At 37.8% G+C, this 20,138-nt stretch overlaps 1 protein-coding gene across 2 annotated transcripts in view; it reads right to left on the reverse strand.

The window, feature by feature from the left end:
- RPGR (retinitis pigmentosa GTPase regulator) overlaps positions 1 to 20,138 on the reverse strand; it is a 267,450-nt gene that overhangs the window by 241,097 nt on the left and 6,215 nt on the right. For both annotated transcript variants that reach the window (XM_027091320.1, XM_027091321.1), the window contains exon 2: positions 19,947 to 20,027. The gene's annotated coding sequence lies outside the window, so the exon portion shown is untranslated. The remainder of the gene's footprint in view (positions 1 to 19,946; positions 20,028 to 20,138) is intronic.

The following is a 20,138-nucleotide window of genomic DNA, read 5'->3' on the forward strand; positions in this document are numbered from 1 at the left end:
GGATCTTATACAGTCAATTATATTATTTTGGCTCCCAGGGTGGATGGTAAATGTCTCCAAAAATTTTGTGCAATTTACATGCCATGATCAACTTTCTTGAGAAGTGGAAATTCAGTGGTTCATTTGTCATTAACAATCACATACTTCATTTTCTTAGCTCATCGGAAATGAAAGGGTTTATTGCAAAATAAAAAGCATTGCTAAACAATAAAATAGTTGTTGATCAGCATCATAAAATAAATGACAGAACAACTGTAGTAATAATGTTCAAGCTATTCCTCTATATCTGTGGACCAAATCCAGCCCATGGCCTGTTTGTGAAATAAAGCTGTATTGGAACACAGACTTTCTTTTTCATTTATGAATATTGTCTATGGTTGAAACAGAGATTTTGTGGTCCACAAAGCCTAAAATATTTACTACCTGGCCCATTAAAGAAAATGTTTGCCAATCTCTGCTCCATATGCAACACAGCAGGGCTGGTCAGTCTCTACTTCCTGTACATATTTTATGTATACCTAACCCAGAGTTTCTCAACCTTGGGACTATTGCTATTTGTGGCTGGATAATTCTTTGTTGGGGAAGTGGGGGTTGTCCTGTGCATTGTGGGATATTTAGCAGCATCCCTGATCTTTACTCCCTGGATGCCAGTAGCACCCTCCCATTTGCAGCAACCCAAAATGTCTACAGACATTGCCAAATATCCCCTAGTGGGCAAAATCACCTCCAAGTGAGAATCACTGACCTCGCCTATAATTTCCCACTGATCCCACCGATTGGGACCTGCCAGTTTCACGCATCTTGCAGGGTGCGGCTTAATACATACCACAACTGGCTGGTACTCCAAGTGGCCAGTGGGGGCAAAGCAGCGTCAAATACTTTTCCCACCACCTTCCAAGACTAGTGGGCAATAGCCGTCTAGTCACGGATGAAGCACACTTCTTCAGAGTGCCCTGCAGTCTGTTCTTGGAAAGGGTGTGCTAGTTACTTTGTGTCTGGAAAGGGTCAGAAAATGAGTGCTGGGTTATTGCTAATCATTTTTCAGATTTAACTGAATGTGAAACTGAGAATATGGTTCACTTCCTATGTATCTCACACACTACTAGAGGAGAATATGGCAGAAGTTCTAAGTATAAAGTACCAAACCATGTGAGCTGAATGAGTGAATAGGTAATATACAATGAATCCACTACAAAATTTCTACCTTCTTGTCTTTGGATTCCTTCATCTGTGTCATACTTAGAAACTTTTAGCATCTCAACTTCCTTTACTCTGGGCCCCCTTATTGAGTCCAACTGAACAAACCACTGGATTACCTTCCAGCATCTTAAGCTGGCACAATGAAATCAGAATTTCCTCATAAGTGCTTCCTAAATAATGAATTCAGTTTTATCTAGTGTTTTGTTCTGCTTTCCTTGGTATAGCACTCAGTGACGCTATTCTGATTTTTGCCAATACACATTAGTAAATTCGCAATTTGCCAACTGGAGCCTGCCATGACTTCATTCTAGTTTAGGTGTGGCAATAGTTAGAAGTGGTGGGCTAAGAAGTCAGAAGAAATTTTCTCTCCTTTTCAAGGTAACACTCTCGGCAAGGTTGTTACAGAGTCTTCAAGGAACGAACAGCCTCATTAGCCAGGAGAGGAAGGAACGCTCTATGGGGTTTTGGGTACTAAGCCACGTGAGTCCTACATGTTTCCATTCCAATTCTTGGGATCCCATTCTCTCCCAATCCAAATATAACTTTTGTGTAGAATATCTGGGAAACCAATGTTTTTATACAACAGCCTAAGAATCAAAATTTGAGTTTTGTTTTAGGTATCTCAGCCCAGTGGCTGCAAGTGATAAGAGATTCTTTGAATAAAATCATAGAAATTCTATAAACTTCTGCTTTTGCTTTGATACAAGCACTCATCTTTTTTTAAACTGTTAACTTCAGCTGGAAGCAACTAGCTTAAACAGCAAAAATGACATTTCTTAAGCTTTTCATATTATTCTATTACAACTGCCCCTACATACCTTAGAACCTTTCCCAAAATGAGTATGTTATTCCTAGTGAGCACAGGTAATATTTAAATTAGCTATTCGATTGATGCATGTCTTAGACTGATTCAGTGCCAGTCAGGTTTTCAGACACATCAGCAACAATTAAAAGAGATAATCAACCTGAGATTTCACCCCACTTTCCTGAGGATCCATTGCCTGCAACCATTTCTGGTACCATTTTCTTGATCAAGTGGATTATTAAGCAGAAAAGTCACTCATTCATAGTTCTCACAACTGCTCAGAGGGCTGCAGAACGGGGCTGGAAACTAAACTTCCAGGAACAGAACTTGAAATCATACCTCAAAACAGGCTTGATAAACCACTGCCATTGATCACTAGAAGAAGCCCTCATTGCTGCTATCCTGATGCCAGATGTGGGGCAGGAACTCAATTTTGCAACTACCGAGAAACTACTGGCATTGCCACTGCTAGAGGATAGACACATCTCCAGAAGAAATGGAAGCATCACTGACTGCTCATTTCTAAACAGGTGTCTCACATGGGTGCATCTGATTGACGGGGTCTAGGTCCCATCTCTATACACTAGATGCAAAAAGGGCTGTAAATTTGAGTTTTTTGTTTTTAACGTTTTTATTGGAGTATAACTGCTTTACAAGGGTGTGTTAGTTTCTGCTGTATAACAAAGTGAATCAGTTATACATATACATATATCCCCATATCTCTTCCCTCTTGCGTCTCCCACCCTCCCACCCTCCCTACCCCACCCCTCTAGGTGGTCACAAAGCACGGAGCTGATCTCCCTGTGCTATGCGGCTGCTTCCCACTAGCTATCTATTTTACATTTGGTACTGTATATATGTCCATATATACACTACAACTCTCTCACTTTGTCCCAGCTAACCCTTCCCGCTCCCCATGTCCTCAAGTCCATTCTCTAGTGGTCTGTGTCTTTATTCCCGTCTTGTCCCTAGGTTCTTCTGACCTTTTTTTTTTTTTTTTTTAAGATTCCATATATATGTGTTAGCATACGGCATTTGTTTTTCTCTTTCTGACTTACTTCACTCTGTGTGACAGACTCCAGGTCCATCCACCTCACTACAAATAACTCAATTTCGTTTCTTTTCATGGCTGAGTAATATTCCATTGTATATATGTGCCACATCTTCTTTATCCAATTCATCTGTCAATGGACATCTAGGTTGTTTCCATGTCCTAGCTATTGTAAACAGAGCTGCAATGAACATTGTGGTACATGACTCTTTTTGAATTATGGTTTTCTCAGGGTATATGTCCAGTAGTGGGATTGCTGGGTCATATGGTAGCTCTATTTTTAGTTTTTTAAGGAACCTCCAAACTGTTTTCCATAGTGCCTGTATAAATTTCCATTCCCACCAACAGTGTAAGAGGGTTCCCTTTCCTCCACACCCTCTCCAGCATTTACTGTTTGTAGATTTTTTGATGATGGCCATTCTGAATGGTGTGAGGTGGTACCTCATTGTAGTTTTAATTTGCATTTCTCTAATGATTAGTGATGTTGAGCATTCTTTCATGTGTTTGTTGGCAATCTGTATATCTGCTTTGGAGAAATGTCTATTTAGGTCTTCTGCGCATTTTTTGATTGGGTTGTTTGTTTTTTTGATATTGAGCTGCATGAGCTGCTTGTATATTTTGGAGATTAATCCTTTGTCAGTTGCTTCATTTGCAAATATTTTCTCCCATTCTGAGGGTTGTCTTTTGGTATTGTTTATGTTTTCCTTTGCTGTGCAAAAGCTTTTAAGTTTCATTAGGTCCCATTTTTTTTTTATTTCCATTTCTCTAGGAGGTGAGTCAAAAAGGATCTTGCTGTGATTTATGTCAGAGTGTTCTTCCTATGTTTTCCTCTAAGAGTTTTATAGTGTCTGGCCTTACATTTAGGTCTTTAATCCATTTTGAGTTTATTTTTGTGTATGGTGTTAGGGAGGGTTCTAATTTCATTCTTTTACATGTACCTGTCCAGTTTTCCCAGCACCACTTATTAAAGAGGCTGTCTTTTCTCCATTGTATATTCTTGCCTCCTTTATCAAACATAAGGTGACCATATGTGCGTGGGTTTACCTCTGGGCTTCGTATCCTGTTCCATTGATCTATATTTCTGTTTTTGTGCCAGTACCTTACTGTCTTGATTACTGTAGCTTTGTAGTACAGTCTGAAGTCTGGGAGCCTGATTCCTCCAGCTCCGTTTTTCTTTCTCAAGATTGCTTTAGCTATTTGGAGTCTTTTGTGTTTCCATACAAATTGTGAAATTTTTTGTTCTAGTTCTGTGAAAAATGCCAGTGGTAGTTTGATAGGGATTGCATTGAATCTGTAGATTGCTTTGGGTAGTAGAGTCATTCTCACAACGTTGATCCTTCCAATCCAAGAACATGGTATATCTCTCCATCTATTTGTATCATCTTTAATATCTTTCCTCAGTGTCTTATAATTTTCTGCATACAAGTCTTTTGCCTCCTTAGGTAGGTTTATTCCTAGTTATTTTATTCTTTTTGTTGCAATGGTAAATGGGAGAGTTTTCTTAATTTCACTTTCAGACTTTTCATCATTAGTGTATAGGAATGCCAGAGATTTCTGTGCATTCATTTTGTATCCTGCTACTTTACCAAATTCATTGATTAGCTCTAGTAGTTTTCTGGTAGCATCTTTAGGATTATCTATGTATAGTATCATGTCATCTGCAAACACTGACAGCTTTACTTCTTCATTTCCAATTTGGATTCCTTTTATTTCTTTTCTTCTCTGAATGCTGTGGCTAAAACTTCCAGAACTATGTTGAATAACAGTGGTGAGAGTGGACATCCTTGTCTTGTTCCTGATCTTAGTGGAAATGGTTTCAGTTTTTCACCACTGAGGACGATGTTGGCTGTGGGTTTGTCATATATGCCCTTTATTATACTGAGGTAAGTTCCCTCTATGCCTACTTTCTGGAGGCTTTTTATCATAAATGGGTGTTGAATTTGGTCGAAAGATTTCTCTGCATCTATTGAGATGAACATATGGTTTTCTCCTTCAATTTGTTAATATGGTGTATCACATTGATCGATTTGCGTATAGTGAAGAATCCTTGCATTCCTGGAATAAACCCCACTTGATCATGGTGTACGATCCTTTTAATGTGCTGTTGGATTCTGTTTGCTAGTATTTTGTTAAGCATTTTTGCATCTATGTTCATCAGTGATACTGGTCTGTAGTTTTCTTTTTTTGTGACATCTTTGTCTGGTTTTGGTATCAGGGTGATGGTGGCCTCGTAGAATGAGTTTGGGAGTGTTCCTTCCTCTGCTATATTTTGGAAGAGTTTGAGAAGGATAGGTGTTAGCTCTTCTCTAAATGTTTGATAGAATTCGCCTGTGAAGCCATCTGGTCCTGGGCTTTTGTTTGTTGGAAGATTTTGAATCACAGTTTCAATTTCAGTGCTTGTGATTGGTCCGTTCATATTTTCTATTTCTTCCTGATTCAGTTTTGGCAGGTTCTGCATTTCTAAGAATTTGTCCATTTCTTCCAGGTTGTCCATTTTATTGGCATAGAGTTGCTTGTAGTAATCTCTCATGATCTTTTGTATTTCTGCAGTGTCAGTTGTTACCTCTTCTTTTTCATTTCTAATTCTATTGATTTGAGTCTTCTCCCTTTTCTTCTTGATGAGTCTGGCTAATGGTTTATCAATTTTGCTTAACTTCTCAAAGAACCAGCTTTTAGTTTTATTGGTCTTTGCTATCGTTTCCTTCATTTCTTTTTTATTTATTTCTGATCTGATCTTTATGATTTCTTTCCTTCTGCTAACTTTGGGGGTTTTTTGTTCTTCTTTCCCTAATTGCTTTAGGTGTAAGGTTAGGTTGTTTATTTGAGATGTTTCTTGTTTCTTAAGGTAGGATTGTATTGCTATAAACTTCCCTCTTAGAAGTGCTTTTGCTGCATCGCATAGGTTTTGGGTCGTCATGTTTTCATTGTCATTTGTTTCTCGGTATTTTTTGATTTCCTCTTTGATTTCTCCGGGGATCTCTCGGTTATTAAGTAGTATATTGTTTAGCCTCCATGTGTTTGTATTTTTTTTACAGATTTTCACCTGTAATTGATATCTAGTCTCATAGCGTTGTGGTCACAAAATGTACTTGATATGATTTTAATTTTCTTACATTTACCAAGGCTTGACTTGTGACCCAAGATATGATCTATCCTGGAGAATGTTCCATGAGCACTTGAGAAGAAAGTGTATTCTGTTGCTTTTGGATGGAATGTCCTATAAATTTCAATTAAGTCCATCTTGTTTAATGTATCATTTAAAGCTTGTGTTTCCTAATTTATTTTCATTTTGGATGATCTGTCCACTGGTGAAAGTGGGGTGTTAAAGTCCCCTAACACGAATATGTTACTGTCACTTTCCCCTTTTATGGCTGTTAGTATTTGCCTTATGTATTGAGGTGCTCCTACGTTGGGTGCATAAATATTTACAATTGTTATATCTTCTTCTTGGATTGATCCCTTGATCATTATGTAGTGTCCTTCTTTGTCTCTTGTAATAGTCTTTATTTTAAAGTCTAGTTTGTCTGATGTGAGAAATGCTACTCCAGCTTTCTTTTGATTTCCATTTGCATGGAATATCTTTTTCCATCCCCTCACTTTCAGTCTGTATGTGTCCCTAGGTCTGAAGTGGGTCTCTTGTAGACAGCATATATACGGGTCTTGTTTTGGGATCCATTCAGCCAGTCTGTGTCTTTTGGTGGGAGCATTTAATCCATTTACATTTAAGGTAATTATTGATATGTGTGTTCCTATTCCCATTTTCTCAATTGTTTTGGGTTTGTTATTGTAGGCCTTTTCCTTCTCTTGTGTTTCCTGTCTAGAGAAGTTCCTTTAGCATTTGTTGTAAAGCTGGTTTGGTTGTGCTGAATTCTCTGAGCTTTTGCTTGTCTGTAAAGGTTTTAATTTCACCATCAAATCTGAATGAGATCCTTGCTGGATGGAGTAATCTTGGTTGTAGGTTTTTCCCTTTCATCACTTTAAATATGTCCTGCCACTCCCTTCTGGCTTGCAGAGCTTGTGCTGAAAGATCAGCTGTTAACCTTATGGGGATTCCCTTGTATGTTATTTGTTGTTTTTCCCTTGCTGCTTTTAATATTTGTTCCTTGTATTTAATTTTTGGTAGTTTGATTAAAGGACTCACCTATAAATTTCACCTATAAATTTTCAGATGGGTTTTAAAACCATCACATTCTCCGACTACAGAAAGACTATCCAACATGCACCCCCATGTTCACAGCACCACTATTTACAATAGCCAAGACATGGAAACAACCTAAATGTCCACTGACAGATGAATGGCTAAAGAAGATATGGTACATATATACAATGGAATACTACTCAGCCATAAAAAGAACAAAATATGGCTTCCCTGGTGGCGCAGTGGTTAAGAATTTGCCTGCCAATGCAGGGGACATGGTTTTGAGCCCTGGTCCGGTAAGATCCCACATGGCCCGGAGCAACTAAGCCTGTGCACCACAACTACTGAGCCCGCACTCTACAGCCCGAGAGCCACAACTACTGAGCCTGCGTGCCACAGCTACTGAAGCCTGCGCACCTAGAGCCCGTGCTCCACAACACGAGAAGCCACGCCCACGCACCGCAACCAACACCCAACACAGCCAAAAAAAACCATATAAATAAATACATTTATTTGAAAAAAAAGAATGAAATAATGCCATTTGCGGCAACATGGACTGACCTAGAGATTATCATACTAAGTGAAGTCAGAAAGAGAAAGACAAATACCATATGATATCACTTATACATTGAATCCAAAATATGACACAAAAGAACTCATCTGCAACGGAAACAGCCCCACAGACATAGAAAACAAACTTTTGGTTACCAAAGGGTAAGGGGGTGTGGGAGAGGGATGGAGTGGGAGTTTGGGGTTAGTAGATGCAAACTCTTAAATATAGAATGGATAAACAACAAGGTCCTACTGTATAGCACAGGAAACTATATTCAATATCCTCTGATAAACCATAATGGAAGATAATATGAAAAAGAATGTATATGTGTATATATATGCATCTATATATATATATATATATATATAACTAAATCACTTTGCCGTATAGCAGAAATTAACACATTGTAAATCAACTATATGTCAATTAAAAAAAAGAAAGACTATCCAAAAACTAATGGGCAATCATGAATAGGACTATGATGGATGCCCTCTACAAACGGTATACACCCAAATATTGACAGTGTTCAGATTAAGGTGTAGAATTATAGAAGGGTTTTTCTTGTATATAGTTTCTGAATTTTCTTCAATGAACACATATTCCTTAATTAAAAATAGATATGCAAACACATCCTCACATCTAAGTTTGATAATTAAGTAAGAAAAAAAATTCAGGATAAAATGTCAAACAGAATACCTTGTAAACCAAATTAAAAAAAAAACTTTTAACAGCTTTATTGAGATGTAATTTTATATCATAAAATTTAATTGTTTTAACTGTACAATTAAATACTTTTTAGTAACTTTATAGTTTGTAACCATTACCAAAATCCACTTTTAGGACATTTCTATCACCCCAAAAAGATTCCTCCTACCCACTTTTAGTCAATCTCGATTCTTACTTCCAGCTCCAGGCAACCACTATCTAATTTCCATGTTTATAGATTTGCCAGTTCTCATACAACATGTAGTCTGTGTCTGTTTTCTTTCCCTTAGCAAAGAGTTCTTGAGGTTCATCCATGTCGTAGTATGTATCAGTCCTTTGTTCCTTTTTATTGCTGAATAAAATTCCATTGTATAGATATGCCACAATTTGTTTATTTACTCTTAAGTTGATGGGTATTTGGATTGTTTCAGTTTTTGACTACTATAAATAATGCTGCTATAAACATCCACATATAAGTCCTTTAGTGAACACTGCTTTCATTTTTCTTGGCTACATACCCAGGAGTAGAATTGCTGGGTCATGTGGTAAATGCATGTTTGCCTTTTCAAGAGACTGCCAAACTTTTTCCAAAGTTGCTGTACCATTTTACATATCTGCCAGTTCCCATTTCTCCATATCTTCCCTAACACTTTGCAGTGTCTGTCTGTCTTTCTTTTTTGCGGTACGTGGGCCTCTCACTGCTGTGGCCTCTCTCGCTGCGGAGCACAGGCTCTGGACGCGCAGGCTCAGCGGCCATGGCTCACGGGGCCAGCCGCTCCGCGGCACGTGGGATCCTCATGGACCGGGGCACAAACCCGTGTCCCCTGCATCGGCAGACGGACTCCCAACCACTGCGCCACCAGGGAAGCCCGGATGTCTGTCTTTCTGATTGTAGCCATTGTTGTGGATGTAAGGTGGCATTTCATTTTATTTTTTATTTGCATTTCCCTAATGACTAACGATACTGAGCATCTTTTCATGTACATCTTAGACAGTTTTATGTCTTCTTTGGTGAAACATTTATTAAAATCTTTTCCTTGATTTTAAGTTTATTATTTGCCTGGCTATTGAGCTGTAAGACTTCTTTATATATTCTGTATATAAGACTTTTATCAGATATATAATTTGCAAATATTTTTTCTAGTCTATAACCTTTCTCCCAGTCTGGAATCTAGATTTTATGCATTCAATAGTATAATTATCACCAATTGTATGATTTTGTCCATGGAATGCACCAAATTTGAAGCAAACTGAATTAATGAGAAGGTGTGCTTTGGTAGAGCTCTGTTTCTAAGGTTTGAAATTGAAAAGGCAATTGCAGTTGTCCAAGAGCTGGCAATAATTTAGTTACTTTAGAAACCCTGTAAATTAATCTTGACCACCAACTTGGACCAGGAGAAAAATTAAAGAAACAATATACAAGAGGACTAAATATATCCTGAAAAAACAAATCAGTACATTTAATACATGTCTCTACCACTGGTTTAAATTCCAGAAGCATTGAAAATCGTTTTGCCTCAATTATCTAGGGATTGGAAATCAAAGTATAAAACCATATTTTCCAAAATGATAAACTAAGGGTTTTCTGAGATAAGCATTTCTTATTTCAAAAGGAAAGCCACAGTTCTGGAGTTTAATTTCACAACTGAAATGTAAGTCATTTTATCTGCATCTGGATGATTTTATCAATGTAAAATAAAGCAGGTGGCTCAATTCAGCAAATATTTACTGAGCATCTGTTAAATGAGACCCTGTGCTAGGTGAGGCAGGGAATATTAGGACAAGAATAACTGTTCAACTGTGGTTTACTAAACAAGGTAACAGATAACCTAAGTGGTGAGATGTGCAGAATAATTTTATGAGCTGCTACTGATAAGCTCAATTCTGTATTCTGCTAGTGAAGAGTAAAACTGTATAAGAGGATATAAAAATGAAACTCTTTCTGCCTCAGTTTTGTCTGAGTCCCCAAAGGAGGAGAAAAACCAGTACATTACAAATACATTCATGTGCCTGAAGACTTGCAAAAGTAATGTTTTTCAATCTTCAGCACATCGTCTTTTTTGAAGACATATAAATGGTTTCAAGGGGCCCACTCAGTTTCACACCTACCTCTGGGTTTGGGAGACTGATGCCTGACCCTCTCAGAGACAAGTTCAAATGCTGAGAACAATTTTTTTCAATTATTAGTACATTTTTTTATGCAGAGGGAAGGACTGAACATGTGCATTTTATTATTTTATCTCTACTTTTGAGAAAGTGGGTATTTTGTTTGCTTATCCAGTGTTTGAACATAAATATTAATATTTCCTCCCTTTTTACATAAAAGTTAGCATATGCACTGTATTACATCTTGACATTTTTACTTAATATATTTTAGAGTTTGTAGCACTTCAGCACAGAAAAAGCAGCCTCAATCTTTTCATAATTGCATAGCATTTTATTGTGTGGATGTATCATAATTTCTTAAACCAATCCTAAGTTGATGGACATTGGGTGGCCTCCAAATTTTTATCTATTATCAAAGTTTTAAAAAAAACTACAATGAACAGCCTCGCATATAAACTTTCTTATATATGTGTGTGTACACATTTGGTAGATAAATGTTCATTTTGATGCCTGTAAAAGTTTTTCAAGTCTCCTGAGGTCTTCTTAGAGACCCTGTATTATCTATATAATCTATTCAGCTACAAAAGAAACACTTGACAGAATAAGTGACGTGTACGTGCACACATGTACATGTCCAGAAGAATTCCCGGGTCCAAACTGCATGTGTAATTTTGATGAATACTGCCAAATTGCCTTTCATAAGAGATATATTTACTATTTTCCACCAGAAATGTACACGGGTGCTTGTTTCTTTACAGAGAAGGCCGTAGTTTTCAATGAACTCAGTTGTTTTTTAACTAAAAAACAACAAACAAACAAAACTCCCCAAACCAAAAACTAGTTTTACAGACCCTCAGCCGGAATCAGGCTTTATTTTTTCCCTGTGTAGGCAAATTCATTCTTCTAATTTGCAGACAGGCAAACCCAAGTGCAAATAGGTTCTTTTCTAAATATAGGCCTCAAGTTATTACATTTTAAAACATCTTTTCTTCTGGTTTCTGCTAAAATTTCTGTTTATATGATCCATTTAACTGTTTCTCCTTAAAACTTTGAAATATTTGATCCATCAGGACAGAGTTGTGGTAGCTCCAAATGGAGATATAAGCTCATGTTAATACACACTGTTAAATCACTCCACTTCTTTAGTCAAAGAAGAAGTGTCCCTGGAAGCTAAACATTATCAAATTCTCCCTTACTGTCAGAAATATTACCAGAGATACAAAGAACTAAAACACCTCACATATTTACAATTTATCTTTCGTATGCTTTTCCACATAACTAAAAATGACTTAAAATACAAAATCACTCATTTAGAAAAAGATTTTTCAGATAATTTTCCCATAAAGAAAAATTGATTTTTTTCCAGAGGAAAACAAGCTTGGTGATACTATTAACATAGCTTGTTTTAAAATAATGACATGAGGTTGATCAAAAATTTATAATGCTTTGATATATAACCCTATAAGAATAAGCAGAATTTGGGGTCCTATTAATGTGTAGTGTTATAACAATAACCATAATGACTCACATATTTACGGTGCTTTACAGTTTACAAAGCACTTCCATGTACATGATAATAATTGCAGCTGCCGTTGGTTATAAAAACCAGGTACTTTGATAAACTGTACACTATAAACTATTAGTCTCTTTCCATCCAAGATGAGGGGAATGAAAACGCATTGTTTGCTTAAGGACAAAAAGCCAGTGAGTGGTAAATCATAGAGACGGGAAGTAGAATGGTGGTTCCCAGGGGCTAGGGCGAGGGGGGATGGGGAATTATTGTTTAATGGGTATAGAGTTTTTAGTTTTGCAAGATGAAGAGTTATGTAGATGGATGGTGGTGATAGTTGCACAACAATATGAATGTGCCTAATACCACTGAATTGTACTTAAATGGTTAAGGTGGCACATTTTCTGTTATGTGTATTTTATCACAATAAAAAAAACTGGGGGGGGGGCGGGGAAAGCCAGTGAGTGGTGAAGCCTGAATTTGATTTCATTTTGATCCAACCTTCTCCTTCTACTCAGAGCAGTTATTATCCTCATGTTACAGATCAGGGGACTAAAGCCCAGAAGGACTGAATTGACTTTAGTCACACAATTATCAAGTGGCAGAGTTGAAGTTCAATCCAATGGAAGTGATATTATAAGCAGAGGCTAAGCACAGGAAGTCAAAATAAAACCAAGGACTCATCAAACCACTAACGGTTGGGTAATAGTGCGTTAATCACTTTACCTGCCTGGGCTGCAGTTTACTAAGTTGTAAAATGAAGGAATGGATATAGATTAAACTATTTTTTTAAAAAATTCAACATTTTTAACCATGACTTACGATAAGAAATGTTTTATATTGACCCAGTACACACACATACACACCGCCTTGCCCTAGGTTGGGTTTCCCAGAAGCAGACCTTGAGGTAAGGATTTGACTGCAAATGACTTATCAAAGATGTTTTCGGGAGAAAGTGGTATGGGAATGGAGGTGGCAGAGCAGGAAAGGTGCAGAAATCAACCAGGGATCAAATTTCAGGTGCAGTCTCAGCCTCAACCTGATCCCGTGGGAAGCTCTGGAACGTAAGATACACCAGAGACTGACTCGCTTTGAGACAAGAAAGCTGGGCTTTCATATTTCATCCCTAGTCAATCAATCACTGGTTACAGGCCACCCCAGCAGGATGTAACCTCCCAGGCATTTAAGTTCATGGTACCTGTGGTAGCCAGTCCCCAAAGGTGGCCTCCAATGATCCCGGCCTTGTAGGATTCACACCTTCCTGCCTACGCTGTTCCATGGTTGGTCACTCTAACCAATGAAATACAGCAGAAGTAATGGTATGTCACTTCTGAGATTAAGATATGAAAGACTGTGGCTTCCATCTTGGATTCTCTCTTTCTTCACTGCCTCTGTGGGAAGCAAGGTCTCATTTTGTGAGCAGTCCTATGAAGAGGTCCATGACATGCACTCTCATAACAAGGACCTGAGGCCCCCAGCCAACAGCCAGCAAGGAACTGAGGCCCGCCAACAACCACAGGAGTGAGTCTGAAGGCAGATCCTCCAGCCCCAGTCAAACCTTGAGATGACTGCAGCCCCAGCTATTAGCTTTACTGAAATCTCATGATACTCTCTAAGCTAGAACCACCCAGCTAAGTTACTTCTGGATTCCTGACCCTCAGAAATTGTGTAAGATAAAAAATGTTGCCATTTTAAGTCACTAGGTTGTTAAAAAATTTATTATGCGACAACAGATGAATAATACAAATACATTGGGCTACCATGTCTCCAGTAGCTGAAGGGAAGTTTTCTGAAAAACTACAGAGAAGATTCTTTAGGAAAGAAGCACAAAGACACTGAGGGATGGGCAGAACCAGCAAAAGAGACCTGAGGTGATGTGAGCAGAGCATCAATCATGTCTGCTATCTCTCCAAAACAATGTTTCATGAAACAACACTTACCCTTATTACATGCAATGCACTTTGATAATTTCTATTTGATTATACTCTTATTTGGTTTATTAAGTGCTGGGAGTGAGCCCTTAAATTGATTTCACAGTTCACTAACAAGTTGTGACCTGCAGTTGAAAAACAGTGAACTTAATCGTCTTTGAGGCTCCTTTTACATCTAAGCTTTTGTAATTAGGAGTTGGCACAGTGCTATTACATTAACGACTAATATTTATTGAACACCCACTATGCCATAACTATTCCAAGCACTTCACATATATTGCTTCATGTGAAGACAATAAGGTAGTAACTACTGATATCCCCATGTTACAGATGTGAAGACTGGTAAGTGGCAGAGGCCAGGAGGAAACCCAGTCAGTCTGCCTTCAAAACCCATTGTCAAGAGTGCAGGCACCTACATGCGACTGTTTGGGTTCAAATCCTGATGCCAACAGTCGATCAATAAATGTTTCTAATTATGATCATGATATAACCCAATTATTGGCAGTCATCAGCTCACTGACGGGGATAGTTCTAACAAAAGGAAGTTTAGGATCAGGGTCATGCATATGGACTGAATTTAGAGGTTAACTCATTGATAATCAGCTCAATGTTCCACTCTGCTTTAGCCGTGCTGGCCCAGTCTTCACCTTAAATTTAGCCACTTATACATTTAAATAAGGGCTCTGGTCTCGGTTATTTAACATCTGCATGGTTGAATATCTGAAGTACATTTCACTGTAAATAGAAGGAATTTCAACATACTCATTTTTATGTATTGTTTTATTAAAGTACAAAGATACTTCTCTAATAAATGAATCTAACTAAAATACATTAGTCACTATTATGTAGAGAATATTCCTACTGAAGTCAGAGAACACTAATCAATCTTTGGGTTTGAAAAATAGGGTCAATAAACATTACGATATAAATGACTAAAATGGTTAAAAAATGGACTTCCCTGGTGGCACAGTGGTTAAGAACCCACCTGCCAATGCAGGGGACACGGGTTCGAGCCCTGGTCCGGGAAGATCCCACATGCCGCGGAGCAACTAAACCCGTGTGCCACAACTACTGAGCCTGCGCTCTAGAGCCCATGAGCCACAACTACTGAGCTCGAGTGCCCTAGAGCCCGTGCTCCACAACAAGAGAAGCCACTGCAATGAGAGGCCAGCGCACCACAACGCGTAGCCCCTGCTCGCCACAACTAGAGAAAGCCCGTGCACAGCAAGGAAGACCCAACGCAGCCCCAAATAAACAAATTAATTAACTAATTAAAAAAAACTGCACAGAACCTGTATATCTGGAACTATTACCTTTTGGCTGAATGCTTCTGAATCATGTTTCCATCAATTATATCTTTTATGTCGCAGGATAAATACAGCATTTACACAGATAGTGAAGTCAGTATAAAAGCATAACATCCTTTTAATAGAAGATTATGAGCAATCAAAGATTTATACACCTGCCGAGTGAATTATCTAGAGCTGGACACATGTAGGGGATACATGTCAGGAAGATATTTCAGCAGCTTTGTTGTCAGGTGACTTGAAGGATTTAGAAAGTAGAAAGAAAAATATGATTTATGTCCCACTTCATATGCTACTGTGTGATCATGGATTACAGGGCAACAAGGGTGACTGCAACCTAGCTTGGGACACTGTTAGCAGATATAAGACACTGTTCCCCTGTCACCTATTTTTTTTAAAAAAACACAAAAAACAAAACCCACTCGTTTTGTATACATTGCTAAAGAGGGAGTTACAGAAAGCATCATGGCTCCCCCAAACCAAATATCAATCTAGATATCCTGAAAAATTAACAATTTAAAATAAAAATTTTTTCTGGGCAGAAGACCTAAATAGATATGTTTCCAAAGAAGACACACAGATGGCCAACAGGCACATGAAAAGATGCTCAACATTGCTAATTATTAGAGAAATGCAAATCAAAACTACAATGAGGTAGCACCTCACACCAGTCAGAATGGCCATCATTTAAAAAAATCTACAAATAACAAATGCTGGAGAGGGTATGGAGAAAAGAGAACCCTCCTACACTGTTGGTGGGAATGTAAATTGGTGCAGCCACTATGGAAAACAGTATGGAGGTTCCTCAGAAAACTAAAAGTAGAGTTGCCATATGATCTAGCAATCCCACTCCTGGGCATATATCCAGAGAAAACTATAATTCAAAAAGATATATGCACGCTTATGTTCATAGCAGCACTATTCACAATAGTCAAGACATGGAAACAACCTAAATATACATTGACAGATGAATGGATAAAGATGTGGTACATATATACAATGGAATACTACTCAGCCATAAAAAAGAATGAAATAATGCCATTTGCAGCAACATGGACTGACCTAGAGATTACCATACTAAATGAAGTGAAGTAAGTCAGAAAGAGAAGGACAAATACCATATGACATCACTTATATGTGGAATCTAAAACATGACACAAATGAACTTATCTACAAAACAGAAACAGACTCAGAGACATAGAGAACAGACTTGTGGTTGCCAAGGGGGGGGCGTGGAGGAGGGATGGACTGGGATTTTGGGGTTAGCAGATGCAAACTATTATATACAGAGTGGATAAACAACAAGGGTCTACTGTACAGCACAGGTAACTATATTCAATATCCTGTGATGAACCATAATGGAAAAGAATATGAAAAAGAATGTGTGCATGTGTGTATATATGTATTTAACTGAATCACTCTTCTGTACAGCAGAAATTAACACAACATTGTAAATCAACTATACTTCAATAAAATAAATTAAAATAAAATAAATAAAATTTTTTCTAATGATAAAGGAAATACATGCTTTCACAAAGCATTTAGTAAATGTAGAAAATGTAAAGAGTAAAGGAAAAAAATCACATAGTGATCAGATATCAGATCATGAGGTAATAATTATCACTATTTATGTGTGTGTGTGTATATATATCCAAATTGGCATCATACTACATGTACTTTTTATAATTTCATTTTTTCACTTAAAAACATACTATGGGAATTTCCCTATGTCAAAGTATTCTACTTGAACATTAATCTGATAGAATCCCATTCTATGGACATAGCATTTGTAACAGTCAGTATCCAGCAGGCAAACAGAAACCACTCTATACATTTAATGCAGGAACAGACTTAATGCTAGTAACTTGCTACAAAGTTATAAAACATGCTAAAAATAAAAGAGAGAAAGGTATATATTAGTTAGCTATCACTACGTAACAAACCACTTCAAACTGACTCGTGTAAAACCAGAATTTACTTAAGAAAAAATTCTGTGGTTAACAATTTAGGCTGGATTCATCTAGGTATTTCTCTGGTCTCAGTTGAGGGCCCTCATGCATCTACAGTTGGTTGTGGGTTGGCTGTGCCGATCTTGGCTGGGCTCCTTTACATGTTTGGGGACCTCAGCTGGGACAAGAGGACTGGCTAGACTCAGACCCACATGGTTTCTCACTCTCTAGCAGGCCAGTGTGGGCTTATTCCATGGCAGTCACGTGGCTCTAAGAGAATGAGCAGAAGCCCAAGAGTCCTCTTGGGACCTAGGCTTGGGACTGTCACAGTGCCATTTTGTCTACCTTCTATTGTTCAAAGTAAGGAACAAGGTCAGCCCAGATTCCAAGAGTAGAGAAACAGATTCCACTTTTTATGTGAAAAACTGCAAAGTCACATTGCAAAGGGGCGTTGAAACAGGGAGAGAAAGAATTCTGGCCAGTTCTGCAAACAACTGATCACAGTGTGTCTTACCTAGAAACCTGAAAGCTGCCACCACTCCTGGGGCTGGAGCCCATATGTGGGCCATTGCACTTGTGACACTCGATACTGATCTGTGAGAGGTACTACTGCTGCCTCTACTACCACTGAGTAGAAACCCAGGAGTCCATAGCCTTACTAATCTGTTAAAACTGCCACAGATGTTTTGGGAACAAATAGTTGCCTGTAGTCATTGCTGCTGCCTCTATTGCTATTGGAAGGACCCCTAGAGACAGACAAAAAGGCTACTCTCTTTTCCACCTTATAGTCTCCCCACCAGTGCGTCCCAGTAGCAAACATCATGTGATGCAAGCTGAAAGGGAATATGGAAAATGTACTGGTTTCTAACCACCTGTGATACAGAGAAGAGCATCGAAAGTATAGCTGAGAGTCAATTGAAAAGTGACTGCACAATAACATCATTTATTTAACTAATCCCCTGTTGCTGGATATTTAGATTATTTCTCTGGAAATACAACATAAATGTAGAAAGCAAAGCCATCAATGGGACAGTTTCTGAACCCAATGGACAATGTTATTTAATTGCTAAGAAAGGCATTTAAAAAGGGATGCGTCCTTGAGCTCAGCAGTAAACAAATGATATGTAAAACAGAACAGCTCTAAATAGCTCTGCTCTGTCCCTCCAAAAGTAGATGTGTGTCATCATGACGGGAACAACACTGTTATATCCACGTGGAGCTTTAATGACATAGTTTACCTCAAAAATTATTTTCTTCACATTGCATTCCCACTTGGTTGAGGTCAAAAGGAATTATTCTGAAGTCATAATTATAATTTTTGTACCCCCATACGTACAAAAGTTTTACCTGAATTTCCCTATGCTCAACAGCCACAGGATAAATATAAAATCCCAATAACAATTTTTCAAAAAGCATTTCTAGGGTTTAGCCTCTATAGTGTTTCTTTTTAATAACTTATTTTTATTATAAATGTAATACTGCTTGTAAAAAAAAATCAAATGAGCATTTTCAGAGGTGAAATTCCATCATTCAAAGCTTGTCATGTATCTTTCATCCTGATGTTTTCCTAAGAATGATCTAATACATTTTATTATTACAGTCTCAGAAGAATATTATAATTCTCTTCTGTAACTTGTTTTTATAAGTAAAAATTATATATTATATATATATGTGTATATATATATATATATATATATCTTGATAGACCTTTTGTGTTAATTCAGTATAAATATACCTAACATATAACATATACCTACATCATAGCATTCTATAGTATGGATACGCTAAAATTTATTTTATTGTTTGTCTTCCGCAGAAGAGTGCAAGCTTCCTGAGGATAGGGACCTGGTTTGGTTTGGTCACAGCTGTATCTCCAATGCTTAGACGAGCACCTGGCAAACAGCAGGTGTTCAAAAATTTTGTAGAATGAATGACTAAATGGCAAGACACTTTTGATGAATATTTGTATTGTTTCCATCTTTCACTATTCCAATAATGAATTTTGCAATTAGTAATCTTATAAATACATGTTGTACATTTATTTATTTTTGTAAGGAAAAGTCATAGAGGAGGAATTGCCGGGTCAAAAAAAAAAAAAACACCAAAATTGAAGAACTTCAATCCCTCTCAAATTCCTCCCAACATGTTCAGAAAGTCCCCAGTGGGAAGGGAGGTAGCACTTGTATTTAAAAATCTGGTCTTCCTAGCTATCGCTTAGACCTGCCACTATAGTCTCACAAGTGTAGTCCTGTCACAGAGTGGCATTGGCCTTTTCCTTCCTTTTAATTTGTGCTGTCTGGGGAAGCTGTCTGAGATGCTTATGTTTCTGCTCCATGTTCTGAGACATTCAGCTGTCATTCTGTTGAAATGAGAACACTACCCTTTGTCCCTGAAATTTTTTGTCAAGCAGGCTATATTGGCTGTAAAACTTTATGCTCCCAATATCTCTATGAAATTTTTTTTCTAATCTAGCTTTCTTTTTAAACATCAGCTTTCCCCCAAGGCTCAGGGATAAATCCCTAATGAGGAAACACTGCATCATTCATTCCATGTATAATATATATCGAGCTGTCCTCAGAACAACCCTAATTCTCTGATACTTACACCAAGGCCCCTTAGACCAAATCTGCAAACCTTAGTTCTCTCGTTTCTTTGGTTGAGTGCTTTCCTGAGTGGCTTTTGCAAACATACCTTTAGCGGGTCCGGTCTCAGTCCTGTAGACATTTCTGAATCCCAGGGTAAAAGTCACTTGCAGTGTTCAGGTAGGGATCCCTGGAAACACACAGATATATTAATAAATACAGAAATTTAGATGAATGGACATATGCTCAAAGTTCACTTAAGCAAATTCTCAAAACAGTTCAAGATTTTCCCCCCTTAAGC

The sequence above is a fragment of the Aethalodelphis obliquidens genome, unplaced genomic scaffold, assembly GCF_003676395.1.
Source record: "Aethalodelphis obliquidens isolate GAN/ISIS:26980383/991018 unplaced genomic scaffold, ASM367639v1 scaffold71, whole genome shotgun sequence".
NCBI lineage: Eukaryota > Metazoa > Chordata > Mammalia > Artiodactyla > Delphinidae > Aethalodelphis > Aethalodelphis obliquidens.